Here is a 26011-nt window from a genome sequence, read left to right as displayed (position 1 = left end):
ACATATAAATTACAACCTCATGTAATAGAGCCCACAACTTCTTCCTACTATATGGGGCAATGAGTTACTATTACTAATGGGAACATTTATATCTATAATTCAAATATTTGGCAGATTAAACAATTGGGAAGTTCATTTAAAAGGGCTTTTAAATGCCTTATACTTGGTTACAAGTATCCTTGTCCTTTCTCAAAGTAGGGACTATTTTTGCTCAATTCTTAGATATGAATTTTAGAGAAGGAGAATTTTCAAGTCTGTTGCCACATTTATTTCTATCCATTATTTATCTTCTTCTCTAGAAAAAAAAAGCAACACATGTAAACTTACAGCTCTAAATAATTTGAGTCAGGAACTAAAGGTTCACAGTTCAGCTGGTTGATGAAGAGTTCCTAGCTTCTTACATGGACTCAGGATACCTCTGAAGGGCTGTTTCAGCTGCAGAACTCTCCATGGGATCTTCTGAAACTGCTCTTCAGTCTAGCTTCCTGCTCTACGCTATCATGTTTCCTTTTTGTCCCTTCTACAGGTGATGATCTTAATATATCTAATAAGCCTCCTCCATTCTACACACAACCTCAGACCATTTCTAGGAACCTGTGCTATAGGAAGGCAGGCTTCTGAGGAATTGTTGGGCTTATTCTTTTTGGTTGCCCTTCATGTTTGGAAACCAGCCTCTTGAAGCTTTTCCCTCAATCTCAGGGTATACTGGTGATGGTAAAAAAAAAAAAATATCCAGAATCTACAGTGATGAAGAACGGAAAGAACCATGGATTTGGAGCCTCACATTTCAGTCCAGGTTTCCTACTCTCTAGCTGGAGAACATAGAAAAGTATTGGAGGTAACATTCCATGTCCCAAACAAGATACAGCAAAACATCTGCCATATAGTAATGCTTTAATGTATTTCAAGTATACCAAATATTGTAAAATATTTCACCAGGAAAAATCACAACTTCTAACTTATATATGTTTAGCAAATAAAATTAATTTGGAGTGATATTTGGAAAAAAGGGAGTGGAATAGAGAAAGAGAAAACTATTCAGATCATTTGAAAGATAAATATTTATTTCTGGGTTTTATAGCTTAAGATTTATCTCTTTTTTTCTTTGTAAAGCCACACCTGCACATATGGAATTTCCTGGGGGCTAGGGCAAGAATTGGAGCTGCAGCTGTTGGTCTGTGCCACTGCCACAGCAATGCTGGATATGAGCCAAATCTGCTACCTACAATGCAAATTTCAGCAACACCAGAACCTTAACCCACTAAGCAAGACCAGGGATTGAACCTGCACCCTCACAAACACTATGTTGAGTCCTTAACATGCTGAGCCACAATAGGAACTCCTTTATAGCTTTATTGGTTTATAATTGATATACAAAAACTCTGCAACATACAAAAGGATAAAATTGGACTCATGTCTTACATACACATACACACACACATGCACACAAAAACCAACTTCAAAATGGATTAAAGACTTAAGACTGGAAACTGTAAAATTGGTAAAGGAAAGGTTTCATGACAGTGGACAATAATTTCATGGATCTGACCCCAAAAGTACAGGCAACAAAAACAAAATAGGCAAGTGGGACTGCATCAAACTGTAAAACATTTGCACAACAAAAGGAACGGTCAACAGTATGAAAAGACAAGCAATGGAATAGAACTTATTTGCTAACCAGATATCTCATAAAGAATTAATTTGCAAAATACGTAAGGAACTATTATAACTTAATAGCAACAAACAACCCAATAAAAAATGGGTAAAAGACTTGAATAGGCATTTCTCCAAAGATTACATACAAATAAAGGTGTTCAACATCACTAATCATCAGTAATATGCAAATCAGAACCACAAATGGATGTAATTGCATACCTGTTAGAATGGCTATTATCAAAATAAAGGATAACAAGTATTGGTGAGGATGTGGAAAAATTGGGACCCTTGTTTACTGTTGAAGAAATGCAAAAAAAAAATTGTAAAATGGTGCAGCCACTATAGAAAATAATATGATGTTTCCTCAGATAAACTCTATTTCAAACATACTGGGAGAGAATTTGCCTTAGGACCACGTTTATATTGTAAAATTAAGTCTTAGAATACCATGCCATGTCATGACAATCCTCAAGCATTCATTCAGGTATTTTTTCTTATTTGGTTTATTTATAGACAGTGTGACCATATAATTTATCATTCTAACCAAGATATTTAAATGGGAATGGGACACCATTAGCAATCACGAAAAGATAGCAGAAATAATGAAGGACTATGCTAGACGAGCCAACATATACTGTCCACATTATTCATAGTGCTTCCAAGCTAAAAGGTGTGTTCATTGGAATGTTCTATCCATAACATAAGGCTCTCCCCAATCACAGAGGCTGATAATATTTGGACTCTTTTGGAGGGCACAGAATAAAAAGTTCTAGCCTGAACCTGAACTCATGGTTTAGTTTTCTAAAAATTCCAAAAGACAGTCTCAAGACACTGTGATGCTTCTCACATACAACACAGAGAGTAGAATAAGATAAACTTACCATATGCTAATTTATTTATTGTTGAGATTAGGAAGGGGGTCAACTAAGTTGCATTATTAATTTAGTAAATAAAATATTGATCTAATGACATAGAGGTGGTGTTGTTTTACTTACAGGATTTTTTTTTTTTCTCTTTTTAACAGCTGGACCTCTGGCATAAGGATGTCCCAAGGACAAGATTGAATTGGAGCTGCAGCTATGGCCTACACCTCAGTCACAGCAGCACCAGATCCAAGTTGCATCTGTGATCTATGTGTTGGATCCTTAACCCACTGAGCCAGGACAGGAATTGAATCCACATCCCATGGACACAATGTTGGGTCCTTAACTCTCTGAGCCCCAACTGGTACTCCTGTTTTACCTACATGACTTTATCTCACTGTGTATGACCATTAACAGAGCTTCTCAAATATTACTAAGGATACAATAACATAAGAATTTTTAAAAAATGCATGTTCTAATTCAGAAGGTTTGGAGTGAGAGCTTGAGATTTTGCATTTATAACAAGCTCTCAGTGATAGTAATTTTATTGATACCATATGCATACTCTGAGTATCAAAAACATTACTAAACTCTCAACATCTATTTTTTCAAAGCTATGCATAAATGCAAAACATACATATCTTTTGGTAATTTGGGAAAGTATAGGGTCCATAAGTTAATTGATTTCTGGCAAGGCTCAGACCTCAAAAAGAAAGATTACATATTTCTTATATTTTCCTATTAATAAAAATAATTTCTAAAAATATTAGCAGCAGCTTGCCAATTATAATATTTAATGGTTTATAAAATACTTTTAAATGAGTTTATATCATAGTCAAGTGTCCACCGATTTTTTAAAAACAAGCCTGTTCATATTTATTCCGAATCAATATACAAGTTCAAAACAAATATATTTTTAACATTAAACAGTAATTCTTTGATTTTTATTATATGATAGCTTCACTCAATCTTTTATACTTCCAATCCTGCCGAGTTAAGTATGGAAAAATGTTATTGTGATGTTTATGGAGTCAATACACATCAATTCTCTCTCCCTTTTTTTTTTTTTTTTTTTTTTTTTTTTTTTGTCTTTTTAGGGCTGCACCTGTGGCATATGGAGGTTCCCAGGCTAGGGGTCTATAATCGGAGCTGCAGCTGCCAGCTTACACCATAGCCACAGCAATGCCAGATCTGAACCGTGTCTGCCACCTATACCACAGCTCACGGAGATACCAAATTCTTAACCCACTGAGTGAGGCCAGGGATCAAACCTGCAACCTCATGGTTCCTAGTCAGATTCGTTTCTGCTGTGCCACTATGGGAACGCCTCAATTCTCTTTCTTACCTGAGCTGAAAATCAATTAAAAGATAAATGTAAGTGCTAGACAAATGGAGATCAAACTCTTAACTTCATTAGTAAGAGAAGTTTTTAGGGAAGTTTTTAGGTTATATGTAAAGTACACAATGCTTTAGAGTTAACAAAGCACATTTGCTGACACATCTATCATACATTTCTGAATTCTGTGTCAGCGCAATGTCTGGCTGTTAATGGAGGTAAGGAAATTTTATGATTTCATTTGAATTATTATAATCATCATTTTGTATAACAGAAGACTAATATTCAAAGTATTAACCACTATATAACTACTAAGTTATAAAATAAAGGTTCAAATTCACAATTCTTCTACTACCTAGTACTGTTCTTAGAACATTACAACATCTATCACATTACATCTAATTTACAATGCTTTTGGCAAAATCACCTTTTTGATACTACACAGTGGAGGATTAAATATAAAAACATATAGTTTCCATATAATAAAGTTACAGGTGATTTTACTTGGAATATTTATGAGGAAAATGATATGCTTAAAATGCGAGATTTGAAGTCTCTATTATATAGACAAGTAATAAAAGGCATGTGCAAATGAGTTAGACTGTTCCAGTTCAAGGCTGTGATTCACCTACTTGTGAAAACTGGTTTTTTAACTACTCTGTAAAAGAGAAATAATGATGGCTCTCATATACAAATATTAGAAGTAATAATGAAATTGTAAATGCAGTGTCCAGTTCACATTACTTAAAATTTAAGTGGATTTCTTCCTCCTTTCCTTTTTTGCTTCCTACTTTTATACAGTATTTTGCTAATTTAATCAGGAAATACAAATATAAATCCTGCCTTCAGGAAAAAGACTTCATTCAAAGATGAAAAATTCACATAAAATGCAAAATTTCAGTTGTCATAGGCACCCTCAAAGACACATTTTTACGGCATAACTTGAGGATTTGTTATGAAAGATTTTCCTGAGAAAATTATAATTGAGTTGTGGTTTTAGAAAAAGCATAATTTAACTAGCTAAAGAGGAATATGTGGGAAGATTCTTCTAATAGAACAGACGCCTGTGAGCAGAAGAGCCAATTAAAGGTGCTGGAAACCAGAGAAGATCAAGGAGGATCAAGATTCAGAATGTGTGGGAGTTCCCATCGTGGCTCAGTGGTTAACAAATCTGACTAGGAACCATGAGGTTGCAGGTTCAATACCTGGCCTCGCTCAGTGGGTTAGGGATCTGGTGTTGCCGTGAGCTGTGGTGTAAGTCACAGGCTCGGCTTGGATCCTGAGTTGCTGTGGCTGTGGCGTAAGCCCACAGCTGTAGCTCCAATTGGACCTCTAGCCTGCAAACCTCCATATGCTGCAGGAACAGCCCTAAAAAGTAAAAAAAAAAAAAAAAGAAAAAAAAAGATTCAAAATGTGTGATGTGTGATATTACATGCTAGTAATAAATAATGTGGACTAAAAATGCAGTGGAGAAACAAGAAAACAAATGAAAATTCAAGAAACCAGGATGTGCCTGGCTTATGAAATGAGTAGACATGATCAGTTATTAAAGCCAAATTAAAAACAAATTGTATTGTTTGTGATTTTTACTATTTTCACTGGAATTATAAGACTAATATTTTGAAAATAAAAGATTAATAACAACTTTATAATATATATCCTACCAATCATTTCTCTAATTACCTCCATAAATAGTATCAAAAAATGTATTATATAACCAACATAAACAATTTCTAATGGCAAAAACAGTGAGCCAGAAGAGACAATTAAAATACATTGCATAATGGCTAATATGGGTTGGCGAAATTTCATTAGAAACACAACACACATTGCCAACTGTTTCTCTACATATTTTGCATCTCACTGAACTTATTGGGCATCTGATGACTTGGGCTTCATTCAGTCATATTCAAACGTATAGACAGGTGAAAATTTCACACAAAGTCATTAGTAACACCTGGGACTCCCTGGGTGCCAAGAAAGCACATTACTCAGGAAAATGGACTGAATCAGGAAGCTATTAAGAAACAGAGTGTCTTCTTATCACCTTGTTTCACATCAACTATTATAATGTGATCCAACTGTCAACTGACGGCTGTCTTAGCAGATGGAGAATCTAGAACAGTAGTCTCATACAGCGAGCGATCACAGATAAGCTTTTTATAATATTGCACTCGACTATGAATGGGACATTTTATTTATGAGCACAGTAACAGCAAAAAGCCTCCACAGATTCTTATTTCTCTCTCTCTTTTGCTTTCTTTTTTTCTTAAACTTTTCAAAACCTGAGATGTTAAGGTGTGACAGTCTTATATGCAATTTTGACTTTGAGTTACAAATATCCAGAGAGTTTTGTGACAGTTGTACTGAACGTATATTACTACTGCACTCTGTGATAGAGCAAATTTCTCAAGGTTCTCAACTAACTAGTGAATATATGGATCCCAATCTATTTTACTAATCTAGAGAAACTGGTCAAAAGTCCAAAGAGAGATGACTAAAATTAAGAGAAAGATATTTTGGTACAGATATGATACCAAGGATGTAGTTGTACACAAAACTCTAGAGTTGGAAGTAAAAATATTTTAAATTTCCAGGATCATTTTTATGATTTTTTCAAATTCCATACATTTACTAAAAAATAATTATCATGTTTTTCTAATTTAATTAAACTTTGATAACCATACATCCCAAAGCTCTTTTTGGAAACCTAGCAAAGTCAGCATTAATTATTTTTCTCTTTTGCTTATCCAATCATTAATACTTGCCAATATTATTTAAAAATATCTCAATTAATTGGCTTCTCTTCATCACCACTGTAATTGCCATTTTCAAGGAACTGTTATCCTCCATTTGGACACATCCAATTGTCTATCTTTTCCTATCTATATTCTGTAGAATTTTTCAGCCAGTTAACTTTGTAAAACATATGAAATAAATTACATAATTTACATCACTTCTATAAAAAAATGCTTTCACAACTTTCCATTACAAATAAAATAAGATCTTCACTACTTATCATCTCACCCATATCACTTTCTCTGGCTTCATTTCAACTTATCATCCTGCCAGTATGATCAAACCACACTGGTCTTCTTCCCATTCCTCCAGTACATCACACTCTCCCACATATCTCTGCTATAAGCAGTTTTTATGATTGGAATTCTCTTGGCTTCCCTCTTCCTTATTATTTTCAATGTCTGCTCATTCTCATCCTTCATATCTCAAGTCTCATATTGTCTCACCTCCTCAAAGCTGCTTTTTGAAGAATGCTATAAAAGGTAAGTCAGCACTGTCTTTACTTTCCTTAATAGCAGTTATAGCATTTATATTTTATTTATGTTTTTGTATATTTTTCCCTCTGATTTCCTCAGTACTCTGTATGTTTCTTAAGAGTAGCAATTTAATCATTTTAATTCACCATTTTATCCTCAGGAATTGGCACATAATAGAGGTTCAAGAATCATTTCAGATAATAATGAAGACATTTAGAAAATTTTTAGAATTAGGAAGAGTACAGAGAATAGTCCTTTGGTAAAACATGAACACACCCTCAGACAGACACATTTGCACAGACAAACATATATGGTACATTCAAAATCTAACAAGGCATAGCATAACTACAGTAAACACATTTTTTAAGATGAGAAACTTCCCTATTGTATCTTTCAATTTTGTGAGACTATTTGACTAGGAAAATATTCAGTACCAGATTCTGTAAAGAATATGTTGTACATGGGTTTATTTATATGAATAGTAGAATATTTATTTTAATAAAATGATATATGCTAGTCACTCCACATATCTACATGTAATAATACCTAGATATTATCTAAGTTGGAAAATTGTGAACAAAAGAAACAGATCTATAATAAGAAATGGGCCACTATTCAGAAATAAAGATTATGCATATATGTGTATATAAGTAATTCTAAGCAACACACAAATTTTAACACCCTCCATATAAAGAGCTATGGAAATTATCTTTTTGATTTTTGATGATTCATGTCTCTCTTGTCTAATGATACACATTTATATTTTATATTGAGATATCCATTTTCTATTTCTGAACTCCACTCTAAGGTACCTAATACTTGATCACAAAAAATAATGCGTGTTTTCATATTTTAAAAACATCCTGTGAATAACAGGCAGCTCTCCTAGTTAATGTTTCAGTCTTCTTTCAAAAGCAAGTTTATGTAACAATTCTGTGGGGAACTCTTCTTTCCCTATTCTTCCTTATACTGTAGATCATTACATCTAGAATGATATTTTTGTCTGTATTACTTACCTAGTGTTATGTCAAAAATAAGCCCCAAACTTAAAGACTTGAAAATACTGACATTTAGTATTTCATTGTTTGTGTGGATCAGGGGCGTGGAAGTGGTTTGGGCTACAGTCATATAAGGGTTTTACTGGCACTAGAAAATCCAACTCTTTGGTATGTCACTCACATGACTGTTGGCAGGATGCCTCAGCTATTCTCCACACGGAGTTCTCCATAAGGCTGCTTAATTGCCCTCCCAGAATGGCAGATGGCATCTCCCAGAGTGAGGGATATAAAAGAGAGGGCTGAACTTTGGGGACACACGTATTGTGGGTCAAAATGCCTTCCCCAATTCCAACTCATTAGGTTTTACGGAACTATGAGAACCATATCCCTTTTCTCCTTGTCATGGTTACAGTCACCCTGTATATGGCAAGTGGAAGAGACAATGGAATGGAGGACATTTATTTGTCTGTGATGGGTAAGTCAGCTTTTACTATCATTTAGACCCAGAGCAATCTTTTGTGGACAATGTAAATGGTAGATTGAATGATCTCTTCATTTGACTTCTAGATTATAGTGTTATATTTTTTATTTTAAACCTCCTGTAGAATGGAGTGAGGAAATTTAAGCCTGAGTAAACTTCCACATCAAAACCCTTTATTATATATCAGCACGTAGGAAGCTGTAGGTTCCATACTTTTTTGTCAACACAACAGCAGGTCTTTCATTTTACCTTGAAAATGGATGTCAATTGATTTTAGCAATAGCTATACTATGGTTCTTATCCATTAGAGATGCATCAACACAAATGATTTCCTATGATATTTTCCTGGGGATGTAATATTTTTGAATAGAAAAAAAAAGTGATATCCAGCTGCTTGTTTCATTGTATGTTTTCTTACTTGTTCAGGCTTTTTTTTTTTCCCCATCTCCTTTTCTCTGAAATCATGTATGTTTACATGAGGTAAACGGCAGAAGCCCTTGGCTCTGTTAATGCAAACCAGGGTTCTTATAAGACCAGCAAACTGCAGTTTTCAATTTCCATTATGGCACTCTATTAAATATTGGTAGCTGTTTCTCACTGGTACCTTGCTCTGAAATTGTCTCTCAGTGGGATTTTGAATAGCAATGAGCTATGTCATTAACCTTAATCATGAAAATGCATCTACTGCATCTAAAGTTAAATGCCTTACTTTGTGATGAGATATATGAATCATCAACTTGGTGAGGAATTTCTCTTTAACTACGCAGTGTTATTTTTTTTAAGTTGGGGATCCTAAACATTTTGTTTAACATTTTAACATATTTGTTAAAATTATTTTAGAGGCAATAATTAAGTCAATCAATACTTGATATATACTTATGATCCATAATATCTATACACCAATCTAAATTTGTAGGAAAGGGTATGAAAAGGTTCTTAGTTTTTAAAAAAGCATGCACTTATTTTCTTCCAAAATGAGAAACTGTGTTTATTTTTAAAGACTAAATCAAGCTGTGTCTAGAAACAAAAATATAATCTCACATTCCTCATAAGAAGCTAGGCATACCAAAGAACAAAATAAAAATATCCCTGGTACACCACTATTTGAATCTAAATATCAGATACTATAACTTCAGTGGTTAGTATCCAGAGAGGAGTTGGTGATTGTGTAAAAAAATAACCAAACTTATGTTTCAACTTCACAATATTTTAAAATGATGGGGTAATCAAACCAAGTTATATAAATTATATATTTCATTAATCAGTTGTAATTTGTTCTAACAACTGATTAAAAATTTAGTTATAATTCTGATTTTCTAAATTTCCACATCACTTTATTTTTTCCTAACTTCATCTCTATGTCCTCATACCTAAATTTATTTATTGACATACAGGTTAAGAAAGTGTATTTTTAAATTATGGTTATACAAAGTTATTATTCTAATGAGCAGAATTTATTTTGATCATTAATACTCTTACTGTTTAAAAACAATGTTTTTAAAATATTCTCATTCATTTGTATATCTTTAGATCTTATGAGGAATTTAAAAAAAATTAATTATAGCTGATTTGGACAAAAATCTTTCTTGATAATTTCCAGAAGACAATATTTGCAGGAGAAAAAAATAGAGATTTCGTAACCTGAATTATCTTGCAAGATTATACTAATTGCGTAGTATAGTATACAATACAATTTCAGACCATAGCACCACTTCCTAAATTGGTCATTTATTGTGCATGATCTTTCACGGTTTGGTACGCCCTTCCAGAGAATGACAGACAATTTTATAGCACCAAAGGGAGCTGTTTCTTTGTTACAAGTAAACTAAAAATATGACAAGTGAACTAAAGTTATGGAAATGTACGTTGGAGGTAGGCAAGGTAAATTTTTATTTTTGTTTTTGTTTTTTGATTTTTATGGCTGTGCCTGCAGAAGGCAGAAGTTCCAGGGTTAGGGGCTGAACCCGTGCCACAGCTGTGACCCAAGCCACAGCAGTGACAACAAATAAATTTTAAATAAAGAGCCAACTTATAAATTGTCAACTAAAAGAGTTATTATTAGTCAATGACTTAAGCTTAGGTATTACAAGAGTTGGGTTCTCCAAAAATTGTGTAAACAGATGTTAACTGAACAAAAGTTAAATAAAACAGATAATCGATTGAGTAATGTAGTAGGTAAGCCATTTGAAAGATATGTATTTCACATGGTACTTGAGGCCCATAGGAAAATAATCCGTTGTCCTTTGACATGCTATTTTAAGATCTCAGACATTTCCCCTTGGCTTGGAGCATTTGTTCTTCTTTCCTTAATTTTACAGGCCTTCATGGTCTTATGCCTTTAGTCATGCAAGGAACCATCTAATGATGGTTCTTTGAGGATCATTTTCCAGGCTTCCCTACTTTGAGGGACTTTGTGAATTCACCATGCCACCCTGCAGTGGTTGCTAAATATTAGTCAGCATTGATTCATTGCATATACCCAGCCTTGAGTATTTCACTTTTTGAAAAATATTGAGCCTCATGCAGAAATTTGGCAGACAGATAGAGGGCGGAAGAATTCTCTGTGCAGAGAGAAGAGTGTGTTCAATGTACAGAGGTATACATAACACAGATGATTATGTAAGAATGAGTTGGCCCATTTAAGAATGATTATTTAAGAAATAGAGTAAATTAGGAATGTATATAAAACTCAATCAGATTTAATTTTTATTCATCCCAAAGAATGCTTTTATTCACATAGAACTAAAATACACTTATATTATTTCTACCTATAATTCCTTTTATAACTACGTATATCAATGAAAAGTATTCAGTTAAAACTTGCATGTACTATACATTTTATGATTTTGGGGGAAAATATCAAATGTTGTTTTAATGTTATGTATCTAAAACATATATTAAATATAAGTAGGCCCTCAAAATTTTAAACTGCATATCTAAATATAATACATTTAATTTGACAAAGATGCACTTCTATGGAAATATCCTCACAGGGAAAATGGGAAATTGTGTATTTGAAATCATTTTATATTTATGCATATAGAGAAGAGGGTTTATAGGACCACTTTAAGCTGGGTGATTCTATTTTAGTGTATATTTCACTGTACTACTTACTTTATCCGGAAAAAATATTATTTTAATGGCTGCAGATTAGTCATAGAAATAATGTCTTTTCCATTTATCCTACATTCTACTATATAAAAGCTTTATGTCTTTGGTAAATCAGCACTTGAGAAGAACATTTGTCATAAAAACATCAGTGATGTTTTGATAAGAAAGTGATTACTTAGCAATATGGATAAAGCATTATGATCTAGGTTTTACGTGTCACTTGAAGAACTTAATTATGCATTTACTTTAAAGCAATCTAATATCTTTAAATAATCCCTAGTCCTCTCATGAGGCTGTATTTTTAAAAAGGCACTATTCACCTGTCTGGTGGTATTTCTTTTTCTCTAGATTGCATGATACTAAGTAAGTAGTATGTAGAAGAGAAGGTTTTTTTGGTGTGTTTGTGATTGCTGCTATTGTTCTACTGTTGTATATCCCAGTAGTAAAGATATTAAAATAGAACAGAACAGCATGTGTGTGTATATGTGTGTGTGTAACTGAGATACAATTTATATATCATACAAATATTCTCTTTTAGAGTATAAAATAGAATGATTCTTAGAACATTCACAGCATAACTGTCATCACAATCAATTTTTGAACATTTTCATCATCTCCCAAGAAACCCTGTACCCATTAGCAGCTCCTCCCAAGGGTCACTCCTTTTTACATTGGAAATTCTCTATTTGGACTAAACCTTCCGAGTCTACATAATGTCTTTCCTTCTGATATACTTTGTTTAATTTTCTCAGTGTGGTAGATAATATAAGTGATTAGCAGCATTTGTAATCCCCTAGTCTCTGGCACAGTACAGCTAAATTGTTTTTAGCTACAACTAAAATAGTTTATAAGTAATCTAATTCTTTGGATAGCACTAAATTCCCTTTAAATGGCCTGCTCGCATTTCTGGAGTAATAATATGAATATTAATTGTGCAATGAGTTTATTTCAAGTAAAAAAAAATAGCACTTACAATATGTGTTATTAACCACCGAGGGTGATTTTTCAACACAAATAGCAACATACTTGATAATAATTTTTCCTATAAGAACACAAAGCGAGAACTGAAATTTATCTAATAGCGGAGAAAGAAAGAAGAAGGTTCATGTTGTTTATCAGGCCAATGGAGAAAAATTGTGAAAAACTTGTATCACAAAGAAAAATGATACTGTCTTGTATTCTATTCATATCTTAAAGTCTGAAATTTCTTTATTACAGTGATATAAAACCACCTCCAGGGTAGCATTCTTTGTGACCCATCTTCCAAATAAGGGATTTGTGTTCAAGAGGTTAATTTTTTTCTCTGTCATCATGTCCCTGATATAGTTGTCTCCACGGTGGAATTCCTAATGTCACATTAAATAGCTATGCCTCCCAAGCAGCAAGGAGCTTCTTAGTAGTATCTTCACTCTTGAGGAAATGTGGAGGAAGTTAGTTTCCAGAGGAGAATTGATATATTTAATAAATATAGATGTTTTCTACTAGGTTAAACATTTGGGGTGGGGAGGAGTGGTGGTCAGTCCTCTGAATCACAATGATCTTGAATAGTTGTATTTTCAGGGCAGGATTCCAGGCACTACAATTAAAGCTCCACAAGACACAGTATACATGAGTTGTGAAGGACTCATTACACATTTTATTAATGGCCTAACTCAACTACTACCTGGGTGGTTTTGGAGACTAAATCACCAATTTAAAATGTATTTGGGTCTGCAAATCACTCTTAAAGAGACAAATGCCTGTATAAGCATTGCTGCAATGGATTATTTACAGATATTTACCCACAAGACTTTATAATGGGATTATAAACACTTAGTGTGCATTACAATGATGTTTCTCAATAGCAGAACTCTCAGAATTGCTTTGATTTAATACTTTATCTAGGATTAAATTTGAGGCTTTGTACCACGCCCTGGAAACAGAGGTTGACTCCAGGGTATAATTCTTGTTAAGGCAGCCAAGTAATGTAGCCTCTAGGACAAGCCACAGCTATCACTGGATTATAGACTACTGGTATGTATGAACTAACTTGGAAATGCAATTTATAGATTTTTCTTAATTGTGAGCTTTCAACTGTAAAAACAAGTGTGGCATTCTACTTTCAAGGCACAATTATACACAGACAATAGTCTGTTTTTCATATTTTAGAGTAAATTGATAATAAGATTTATATTTTACTGTAACATTAAATTTTCAAACTATTTCTATACATTATATGTTTTGGTTACATAATATTTAAAATATTCTCCTTCAAAAAAATGTAAGCGTAGAATACTATTTATTAAGTCTGACTTGAAGTTACTACCCTGTTCAAATAAACTTATTCCTAAATTTGAAAGAAAAATAATTTTGGAATAAAACATTTTATTCAAAGCTACAGAATTCTCAATTTGAAAGTTCTTAGTTTTAAAGGAGCATAAAATTGTTTTCCAAGTGAGTGTACAGTCATTTGATGAAAAATATTTAATTTCTTTTAAAAATTCTGTATAAGATAAAACTATAAAAATGGGCAATAGACACAAAGAAGAATTTCAGAGAAGAAATGCAAATGGCAAAAAATTGAAGACTTACTTCATTAATGGTCAATAAAATGGAAATTAAACCACAGTTAAATGACATTTTACAACCACTAGGAAGACCAGAGCCAAAGTATAGGCAAAGAGGTGGGAAAGGAGAGGTTTGCATGGTAGAGTATAATTGGCATAACCATCTGGGAAATAATTTGAGCTTGTACGATAAAATTAAATATTTGTATAACCTATGACAGCAGTTTTAATCATAGCTACATAATATAGAGAAATATTTTTATATTCATCACGTTAATAGGCAGAAGGCTGCTCATGGCAATGTTATTTGTAACACAAAATGGAAAACATTCCAAACATACATTAGTGGGAAAATTGAAAAATTATGAAACATACATTTAACACAATATAACAAAAACAGATGGGACAAAGCTACTCTTATTTAAAAATGAATCTTAAAATATTATGTGGAAGGGACAAAAAATAAATATTTCATATAATTTTTATAAAGCTCAAAACCAAACAAATGTAAAACATATTTTCATGAATACATACAAATACGACAATGCTCTAAAAAAAGCAATGAAGGTATAGATAATCATTAAAATAAGAATAGAAGTTATTTCTAGGGGTAGTTGGAAGGATGGATTGGTGAGAATACACAGCTATGTATTTACTTTGTGCTTTTTGGACCATTTATATTCTCTTGAATGTATTAATTATTAATAAACACAAAAATTCTATAATGACTATCTAAAAATGTCTTGATTTTCTATCAAATATATCCTCGAAAGATTATAAAGCCATTAGTTTTCAGTGTGTAACTCAAATTCATATGCCAATTATATCAATGATACTAAAGTCAAAAATCTGGTCCTCCTATGCCATATTTGAGAATATTTCAAAAATGAAATTTCATAATTTTTTAAAAAATAAATTCCTTCTGTTCCGTTCTTGATATTTTGCTCACCATCTGGCTGTCAGCCAGTGATTTCCTGCAAATTCTGTAGATCACAGTATACATTTAAAATGTTGAAAAGCTTATATTCATAAACCATAGTTTCATAAAATTTGAGAATCTGTGCAACATTAACAGCACTGTTAAAGACGTGGGTACTTTCTTATGACCTAGCATTTTTCCAGGAAATGTACAATGACTTCTAATTTGCATTTTGGAACTAATCCTATTTTCTTATTTCGCTCTTGTACCATCAGTACAAATGTCACTATATATTTTTGCCAGTTTATTTAATGGTGTGTTAAAAATGAATCCAAACACTTAAAAATTCTCTTTGTCAAAAAGTTTTACAAAGCAATAAATCTTCTTTGTATTTGCCTATCTAAAATATTTTATCAAATAAGCAAAATGGAGAACTTCACAAAATTCATACTTCATTAGTTTACTTGAAAACATTTCACATATTCTCAGTACTTGTTAAATCAACTGCATTAGATACACAATGCTACTGATTCTATTTTCATAGCAGTTTTCACCTTAAAAACTGTTACTGATAAGAAAACAATGAGCTTTTTAAATCTTAGTGTGCCCTTTTCTCTCCACACAATTTTTTTTACCAGACATCTTTTATTGGGTGTTAATTCTCCATTAGGATATGAAAGGACTTGGGGTGATGGGCAAAGGTCATGGTATAATGAAAAAATATGTTAATATTAACATATTAAATATCATTAATATTAACATATTGAATACTTTATAGATACATGAAGGATAAATACAGAACATGAGAGGTCTACGGAACACAGTTTTGAAAACTACTAAACAAGCTTAAGTCATGGAAAATGTTGATAATTTAAAAAAAAAAAAAAGAGGAATGTTCTAAAGCAACATTTCCTTCTCACCATAATTGCTGTCTTGCACCAGTTAATTACAGCCTGATATTTTAAATGAAATCAAAAGAATATATGATGCAAGACATGATTCTGCCGAAAGGGTTACATTTCCAACTTCACCCCACAAAATATTGAGCAAGAAAGGCTAATCCCCATCCCCAAACTATGAGCAGGATACAGAGATAGTTTGTTCCATTACAGTATGTTGAGAGAAAAAAGGTGAGTGCCTTTATCTATTGCTGCATAACAAATTACATCAAAACTAGTGACTTAAAACATTTATTATCTCAGTTTTATAGCTCGGGAATCTGTGTGTGGCTTATGTGGGTACTTTGTTTCAAGGTCTCTTAGGAATTGCACTCAAGGTATCATTATGCTTCTGTCACCACGAGCCTCAATGAAGAAAGAATTAACTTTCACACTCGCACTTCCATGTTCACTCTTATTTTTTAGATTCCTTCTGTTCCTCATGGGCCTTTGAACAGGAAGGAGTTTCAATTCTTTGCTAACTGCTGGTTGAACATAATCTTCAGTTTCCTACCATGTATACCTCCCACGGAGAAGTTCACAACATGGCAGCAGCTTGTTTCATCAAAGCGAGCAAGTGAGAAGGCTAGAGACAGTGTAGGTAGGATGGAAGTCACAGCCTTTGTAACCTAATTTTCGAACTGAAGTCCATCATTTCTGCTAAACTCTACTTATTGGAATCAAGTAATTCTAGCCCACATACAAGGGAAGAGGATTTTTATAATGAGTATCAGGAAATGGGATTGGCCTGAGAATAATACATTTATTTCTGAATTTCCATATACATCTCAGATTACAAACAAGTACTATTTTCAGAATCTTCACTATAATAGAATGATAGGTAAAATTTTATAATAGTTTAAGGAAGCCATAATGATGATCAGATATGCGTTTGTGTAATTGACTTTGTAAACCATAAAGCCAAAAGTTAATAGGAGATTTAATTAAATAATAATAAGTGTCATATATGTTGGTTTGTTTTTGTTGTCACTTCCATTACATTACAACTTAAAACAGGTATCCATGTCATACTCCTATTTTAGATGAAATATTTGGTCATTAAATATTGACATAGTTTTCAGTAGGCAGCATTTATATACCTAAGGAAATCTGTATCTATTCTTATTTTTATTATTTATTTATTTATTTTTGGCTTTTTAGGGCTGCTACCAAGGCATACGGAGGTTCCCAAGCTAGGGGTCGAATTGAAGCTGCAGCTGCTGGCCTACACCACAGCCCCAGCAACACCAGATCCAAGCCTTGGTTTAGTCAAATGCTCCATAATTAGAAATAAGGAGGATTGCACAACAGATAATCTTGAGTTTAAATATCTGGGAGTCACATATTTTGTCACCAGATCTGGAAGTGCTAATTAGAAGACCAAGCTTACATCTTTAAGATTCATTTTGTTTGCTTGTGTAAGCAAAGATGTAGTAAACATACTATAATCTATCTCTCCTGCTTATTATATCTAAAAATTCTGTATAAAACATGATAGAAAGTATAGAAAGTATTTTAAAAGTAAACAAAATAGGTGAATTTTAGTTAAGCTAGAGATGCAACATGTAAGGGAGACGAATTTCCTAATTTTTCCCTGTTTTCTCTTGGAGATTTGATCCAAAACTAGATAGACCTCAATCAGAAAACTAGTCAGATTCCCCTAGTGCCATGGGAGTGATGGCACAGGCCTCTAAAACTTAAAAAACATAAATTAAAACCTGAATTAGGGACAAAGGGCCAGGAAAAAATCTTCATCCAGAGATTATGGAAGCTTAGAGGAAAGCTAGAAGATAGCTCCTATTCTATAAATGAACAAAACAAAACAAAACAAAACAAAAAAACCTGCCACAATTTCTGGTCTTATCTCCATGCTGTATGTGAAAAGAACAAAAGCAACATAGTTAGAGAAGAAACTTTAGTTAACATTGCAACCAAACTGTCAAACTTTCTTACATGTGTTGGGGAAGATATAAAGAAGTACAGAAAAGACTCTGAGAAATGGACTAAGATTTCAGCACCTGGTCCAAATTCAGACTAACTCTAGAGTTTCACATGTGAAGGAAAGACTCAGAGCAGTAGAACAAAGGTTTTGACAGCCAAAATCACACTGGGACTACAGATCACAGAAGGTAAGACATAATTTGTAGTCTCAACCTAATTGGAATGAATGTCTGCTAAAACAAACATATCAACATTATCAAGAGCAAAGTCTTGACAAACTAAACCTCATGGACCAAGTCTAATCATTGCCTGTTCCAGATAAAACATTTTATTGGATTAGAGCCATATATATTCATTAATATACCACCTATAACTATTTTTGGACTATAGTGCCAGAGTTAACCTGGCACATTAGAGATCATATTATGTGTAAAGCCTAAAGTATTTACTATCCAACCCTTCGCATAAAAAGTTTATTGATTTCCATTCTAGAGTATTTTAACAGAACCAAGGATATAAATCTATACAACCTAATATTTAAAATCTTTAGGATAAGAGCCAAAATGACTCAATATACCAATAGCTATATTCATTCTCAAAGGAAAAGACAATCAATATAAGACAATCTAAAAAGGCCTAGACATTGGATTTATCAGATTACACTCACTATAATTATTTTCTATGATGTAAAGGTAACTACACTTGAACAAAATGAAAAGATAAAAGAAACTATAAAAGAGGAACCATGTGGAAATTTTGGAAATAAAAAGTACAACATCTGAAGTAAAAACTCATAGCATGGGCTAAAAAGCAAAATAGAGCTGGAAGAGCAAAATAGAGATGTCCTTGAAATCAGATTATTTGAAATTATCAAGTAAAAAGAGCAAAGAGAAGTAAAGACTTTAAAAAGAATAGAGACTCAGAGACCTGTGGTACAATAACAAAGGGTCAAAAATTTATGTCATTTGAATCCCATAAGGAGAAGAGAAAGAGATGGTGCAGAAAAAATATATGAAGAAATAATGGTTTAGTAGTCCCCAAATTTGCTGAACTGTATATATTTACAGATTCAAGAGGTTAACCAAAAACAGATGTTTAAAGAAAAACATGCCCAAAGACATGATAGTCAAAAAGCTTAAAACAAAGTTAATCAAAAAATCTATAAATCAGCTAGAGAAAAATTACAGGTCATGCACAGGGAATAACCTTTTGAATATTAGGGGCTTTTCATCAGAAACCATGGAGACCAGAAGACAGGGCGATAGCATCTTTGAAACACTGAAAGAATAAAGTAAACCTGCCAATCCAAAATTCTATAGCCAAAAAAGTAAATTATTACACGAAGGGAATTAAAAGAATGTGTCACCACCAGACCTGCTCTAAAAGAAATGTCTAAAATATGAAGAGAAATGGTACCAGAGGGAAAGTCTGAAATTTAAAAAGGAAGAGCAAGAGAAAAGTCTAAGTATAAAAGAATATCTTATTCTTGTTTTAAGTTTTAAAAATAATCTATGACTTTCGAAAGCAAAATCATAACACTGTTTGGAGTAGTTCTTAGTGTTTGTAGATAAAATAATAGGCCAGATAGGCAAGGTGGGAGTAGAAGACTCTATACAGATATAAGACTTCAACATTTTAGCTGAAGTAGGAAATAATTGATTTTAAGTAATGAAAACAATGCACATCATTATCCAATGGGTTTTCAAAGTAAGCAGATATAATACATTGGGTAAGATTAACATATGGAGTTGGGCAAAAGGACTTAGTTAATGTAGAACTTAAACATTTTGCTAGAAGTGGTCACATACTAATACTAGAAGACTACAAAACCTTGGAGAAATATAATCTCCATGAAGCAAAAACAAACAAAAAAGGAAACCAAAAAACCATAGAGAAATAAAAATGGGATGCTAAAATATACATACTTATACAAAAGAAAGAAGAAATGTGGAAATATTGAACAAAAAATTAGAAAACCAAACCAAAAATAATGATGATAGAAGTATATCAAAGGTAACAATAACCATATTATACGTAACTGTGAGAAAATACATAAATATGTGCTTCCTTTAAGAAACCTCTTAAGCATAGAAGACATAGATAGGCTAAGAGTAAGAGGTTGAAAATAGATGAACCATGAAATACTAATCACATAGGCACTAGAAAGATTAATGCCTCTTTCTACCAAGATACAGTAGCAAGGTCCAGATTTAATCTCTTGAAAAAAAAATACAGAAAAAAACGTCTGCAACAATAGTTTTCAAGACATTAGATATCAGGCAACAAAGAAAATGTTCCTGAGATAAGGGAAACAAATAAGCTGAGCTCTATGATTGCCCCAGCTTAGTGTCCTGTCTTTCTCTACTCAGGCTGCTACAGCAAATACCACAAATTGAGTGTTTAAACGACAGAAATTTATTCTCATAGTTAGAGGAGCTGGGACATCTAAGGTCAAGTACTGGCCAATTTGATTTTTGATGAGGACTCTCTCACCTTCTACAATGCTCCTGCATGGTGGAAAGGGAGATGCCCTTCCCCTTCTTATAATGGCACCTAGCTCTATCAGATTAGGGCCCTGCTCTTATGAACTCTTAATTTGTATCACCTGCTACCTCCAAACACAGTAACACTGGGAGTTAGGGTTTCAACATATAAATTTTGGGAGCACATGAACATTCAGACCATTACATGTTTTGAGAGGGTTTGCAGACCATACTGCTGGGAGGAAAAATGTACTTGAAGTCTGGGAGTTAAGGAAAAGGAGCTGAGAGTTTGGCAATACCAATATAATGAGAATTTAAAGAATGTAGTACCAGAGAGAAAAGAGCTGTACAGAGAAAACCTATGGAAATACTCTGAGGCCACCCTGAAAGAATATGGTAGAATACTAATCACAGTATGTGTGAGGAAGTAACCCACGACTAGAGACAGTATCTCCTCAAAAATGCAGATGGGGAGTTCCTGTCATGGTACAGTGGAAACAAATCTGACTAGGAACCATGAGTTGCAGGTTTGATCCTTGGCCTTGCTCAGTGGGTTGAGGATCTGGTATTGCTGTGAGCTGTGGTGTAGGTCACAGATGCAGCGCGGATCCTGCATTGCTGAGGCTGTGGTATAGGCCAGCAGCTACAGCTCCAATTAGACCCCTAACCTGGGAACTTCCATATGCTGTGGGTGCAGCCCTAAGAAAGACAAAAGGTAAAAAAAAATAAATTAATTAATTAAAAAAAATGCAGAGGGAAGAAAGAATACCTGGCACTCATATCAGGAATGAAAAAGTGTCTTTTCCCACCAACCAAATTAAAAATTCTCATAGTTCAAGGTACATTGAATAGGGTATTCAGAAAGGTCTTGGTAGTAAGGAATAATTAGCCAATGAATAAAAGTTGCTCTCATCTGATCCAGCCTAATAATTTTTTTTTTTGCCCACACCCATGGCATGTGGAAGTTCCAAGGCCAGGGTTCAAACCTGTGGCATTGTAGTGACAATGCTGAATCCTTAATTGCTAGGCCACCAGGGAACTCCTGGCCTAACAAATATGGAAAGCAATATACAATATGATTAAATTGTTTCCTAGTAAGTTGAAAGTCCCTGACTTAGATAATTTTTCAAAACTTCCTAGCAAGGCACCAACACTTCACTTAGAGCTCAGTCTTTAAATAATGTGCTTTTCCTAGCATATTTCTGATTTCAAAAAATATGAAAATAGGAAGCTGTTTTTCAAGAGAAAAGGATTTATTTGTACAGCATGTTAGAAATATTCATTACTCATAAAACAGCATTAGTAGCTCCTCTTATTATTTATGGCCACACAGATCATTCACACACAGATGGCTCTCACCATCTCTTTTTTATCTTAATGGAGTAGGAAAGTTTTCAGAATATGCTATTATTTCCGATTGATTCTATTTTAAAGTATTGTATTAACTTTTTTTCAAAGAGGAGCTTTGTTTGCTAGAAGTTATATAATTATGTATTAGAAAATTAAGCCATTCTATGTAATTGAATACCTTAATCTGAAATTTTAAAAAAGAACCAAATGGAATAGTCTCTCATTCATAAATTAAGTATACAAAGCAACTAGATATTTTTACAATTATGATGAAAGATTGAAAGGCTACTGCTTCTATATAATATGCATAATGAGCACTGATTCCAAATATACCAAAACTAATTTTTCAAAAATAAGTTAGATAATGGCAGTACTTTGAGATTTACATAAATGCATCTAGACAGAAAAAAATTAATTCAATGATTCTTACATTAACATATGCTTCTATAAAATAATCCTTTAATTTTACTTTTTAAGAATACATTAGCAAATGTAAACATAGTATAGAGAATTTTTTAATTACAGTACCAAGCCAAAGATTAAGTGTTTTCCAAAATGGACACTATCAATTTTTTGGAAAAATGTTTCAGTTCTATGAAATCATTTAAACATAGCTTTTCTTAAAGTGTAACTGCAGAGTTAAATTAAGATAGATTTTTACTGGTAATTTTCCTTTTTACCTTAAAAAGGAGATGTATTCTTATTTTATCCAGATTATGATCTCAGTTTGTTCAAAGTCATAGAATTGATGAATAATCACATTTAATGTGTATACCTAGGTTTATTCTTGTGGAATGTCTTTTTTTCTCATGCTTTGAAGAAATAACTTGCTTTCAGCTTTGTTACTTTTGCAGAGCAAGTAGAATTTGTAGAATTTGTCTTGCTGTCTGGAAAATAACATGGCCTTTTTTGGGAAAATGTCATGGAATTCCTGCTAACCAAGAATCTAATGCTTCCTCTCAGATGTACTAGTGAAGAAATTTAGTTACAAGTAAAACAAATCAAATCAACTTAACTAATGAAGAGGATTTAACAACAACAACAACAAAAGACCTTAGAACAGGTTCAAAGGTAACCAGATTGAATGATTTGAAGAGAAACTGGATTTACTTTCTCTGATTCTCCATGTTTCTTTTCAGTTTGTGAGTTGCCTTAATTACTTCTATTTTTTTCATATCAATTGTACATAGCTATAGTCATCTGTATACAATCATCCTTATAACTCTAATTCAAGGCAAAGGAAAGTATGTCACCTATCAATTTGGAAAATTCCAGTAGAGGACTTCATTTATCTGGCTTAATTTGGCTTGTGTCAAATCCCTAAATGTTTGCAGCAGTTACTATACATAGAAGGACTGTTGTGAGACATGTTTTTATAATATTTTCTTAGCCTCTTTGCTGAAAACTCCATCTTGTCCTTCCTTACTTTGTCCCCGTTTTCCTGCTTGAGAAACAGTCAAGGTGATGGTAAATGACTTGAGGATTCTCTGAAATGCTGTGCATAGACAGCTAACTCAAATGCTAATGATTCTTAAATGCCTATAGTTTAGAGTAAAAGGTTTAACCATCTACCAGCAAAGTGACTTTTAAAATAATAAAAGAACTTATAAAATAATAATAAAAAAAACCCTATATCCTGCACCTCAACCCCCTTTTAAAGAGCACAATAAAAGCAGTGTGGTTTCTTGAGTCTGGGCTCTTGGTCCCTGAGACCTTGAGTCCCCCGGTTCCTACCTTTACTTAAGATAAATATCTCTGAGTCTTGTTTTATGTTAACTTTTTTTTCCTTAAGCTCCATAGCACCCTTTCTTCAGCCCCATCCTGCTGAGCTGGTCTTGGCAAAGGACAGATCTGCAATTGGCTTATCTTGAATCATGTGTCTTCCTCTGGGTCAAAGGAGGACCATAAACTATTCTATGTGAATGTGAGGTTCTTTCTGTTACTCAAAGACTGGTTCAAGAAGCACAAAGAAAACAATTTGTTATTACTTTAAAAAAGAATTTTTAATCATACCATTCATTGGGTTTTGATGTCTCTATAATCATTCTGCCTCCAACTTTGAGAATTTTATGGTTGTTTTACACATTTTTTAAACTAACTGTCTCATATTGTAGGTATCTCATTGTATAGGAGTCTTGATTTTGTGTGGATACACTGTGTACAGTGATGTATGATGAACAGGCAAGGTGCTGGCCTTTATAACATGTGACCCTTAAATGCCAGAAAAAGGTTTCTTGTCATCTCCTGTGGTGCTAAAGCTCATGTGGATTAAAACTGTTGTACCTAGTACAATCAGCTAAGGGAAAGAATTGAGTCTCATAATGTAGGAGAAAATGTCCCAATAAAAATGTAGCAAGGAGAGACCCTGGCCATGATGACTAAGCAAAGTCTAGTCAACTGTCCCAACCACCCCTTCCCCACGCATCTGCTTCTGTAAATTTGTTTCCGCATCTACTACCTTGCCTGACGTCATTCCGGTCCAACTAGCCAAGCATGGACCCGGAAGACGTAGCCCATAAAAGCCTTGTGAAATCCTTCCGGGCTCAGACTCTGGAGATCGATCTCCTCTGAGCCCGCCGGCGTAATAAACCTGAGTTCTCCAACTCTGAGTGCTCGCTTGGTTTCTCGCCAGGTAAAAGAGCTGACCCACTACAGCCACAGAGCTGCCGGAGCTGGTACACTACAGCCACGGGGCTGTTGCCAGGGCTTATACACTGCAGCGCAGGGCTGCTGGGTATCTGCTGTAACAATAATAACATACATTGCCACTGAAGTCCCAATCTTATGTATTTGTATTAATCAGGTTTCTGATCAAGAATCAGAAGAAGCATCAAGAATCTAGTTTGGGTGGACTCCGACCAGCTCCTCTGTCAGCATTTTTTGACGCAGTTCAGAGCAAATAATACCCAAATCTTATGGCTTACGAAAACTGTAAGTTTCATGTTATCTGCTCAGTGGGTAGGTCAAAATTGGCTCTAGACTATGAGTCAGTCTGGATTCTTCTCCACATACCTCATTCCAGGACTAGGAACAAGAATATGCTCTTTTTTTGTCTTTATTTGCCTTTTAGGGCCACCTCCATGGCATATGGAGGTTCCCACGCTAGAGGTTGAATTGGAGCTGTTGCTGCTGGCTATGCCACAGCCATAGCAACGTGGGATCCGAGCCAGGTCTGTGACCTACACCACAGCACACGGCAATGCCTGATCCTTAACCCACTGAGTGATGCCAGGGATTTGACCTGTGTCCTGATGGATGCTAGTCAGATTTGTTTCCACTGAGCCATGATGGGAACTCCCAAGAATATGCTCTTCTTATGGAGATAGCAGAGTACAAGAAGCCAAACTCAAACACCCATGTATATCTAAAGCTTCTATTTGCCTCACACTGTCTAACATTTTACTGGTCAAATATAACCATATGGCCAAGGTGAATGGGATAAGGAAATACATTCTGTGTGCTGTAGTCAGAGGCGCTCCAGTGTCAAATTGTAAAGACTCTGGATATATGATTCTATAATAGTGAGACAGTTAAGACGGAAGACAATTAATCACTGTACCATAATTACCACTGTGTCTAGAAGTGAAGAAACAACTTTGAGCTAGAAAATCATCACCATTAGTCCATTAGTGTTTGTTTCATCAAAGTACCTCAAAGAAAAATGATAGAATTATATCAGTTACTGCACATGAAACTACTTTGAAACTCTAAGGTATCTTTCAAATGTAAAGTCAGGTGTATTTTCAAATTAAAGCAGAGTAAGTGAATGGATTAACAATAAGCATTGATTATTACATCTTCTAGTATATAGTTTCATTTACATAGAGGTAACAAATAGAAGTAACAAAGAGGAAAAAAATGTTTGAAAGAAAGCTTGATGTAAGACACTTAAATTTCTAAAGCCAACTCCACTGAATTCTAATAAAATAAAATGGAAATTTGTCAGTTACCCATCTTGGCTCATTACATTTTTCAAACTCACTTATATTAACTGTCTAATTCTTAAAGCTTCACTTCAGTTACTACTGTGGAAACCTAAATGTAGCACATTCTATTTTAAAATGGAGAGAGAAGTCACACTATGTCAAATAACTCCTTAAAGAAATAGCCCAAG

The 26011-nt window shown here is 33.7% G+C and overlaps 1 long non-coding RNA gene across 1 annotated transcript in view; it reads left to right on the top strand.

Annotated features, from left to right (window-relative positions):
- Positions 6938-26011, top strand: part of LOC110260237 — a 62855-nt gene continuing 43781 nt past the window's right edge. The window contains exons 1-2 of the long non-coding RNA XR_002343154.1: positions 6938-7136; positions 24701-24828. This is a non-coding gene — a long non-coding RNA (uncharacterized LOC110260237). The remainder of the gene's footprint in view (positions 7137-24700; positions 24829-26011) is intronic.

The sequence above is a fragment of the Sus scrofa genome, chromosome 4 (assembly GCF_000003025.6).
Source record: "Sus scrofa isolate TJ Tabasco breed Duroc chromosome 4, Sscrofa11.1, whole genome shotgun sequence".
Taxonomy (NCBI): domain Eukaryota; kingdom Metazoa; phylum Chordata; class Mammalia; order Artiodactyla; family Suidae; genus Sus; species Sus scrofa.
The sequence above is the reverse complement of the archived record's forward strand: the minus strand, read 5'-3'. Positions and strand labels throughout refer to the sequence as shown.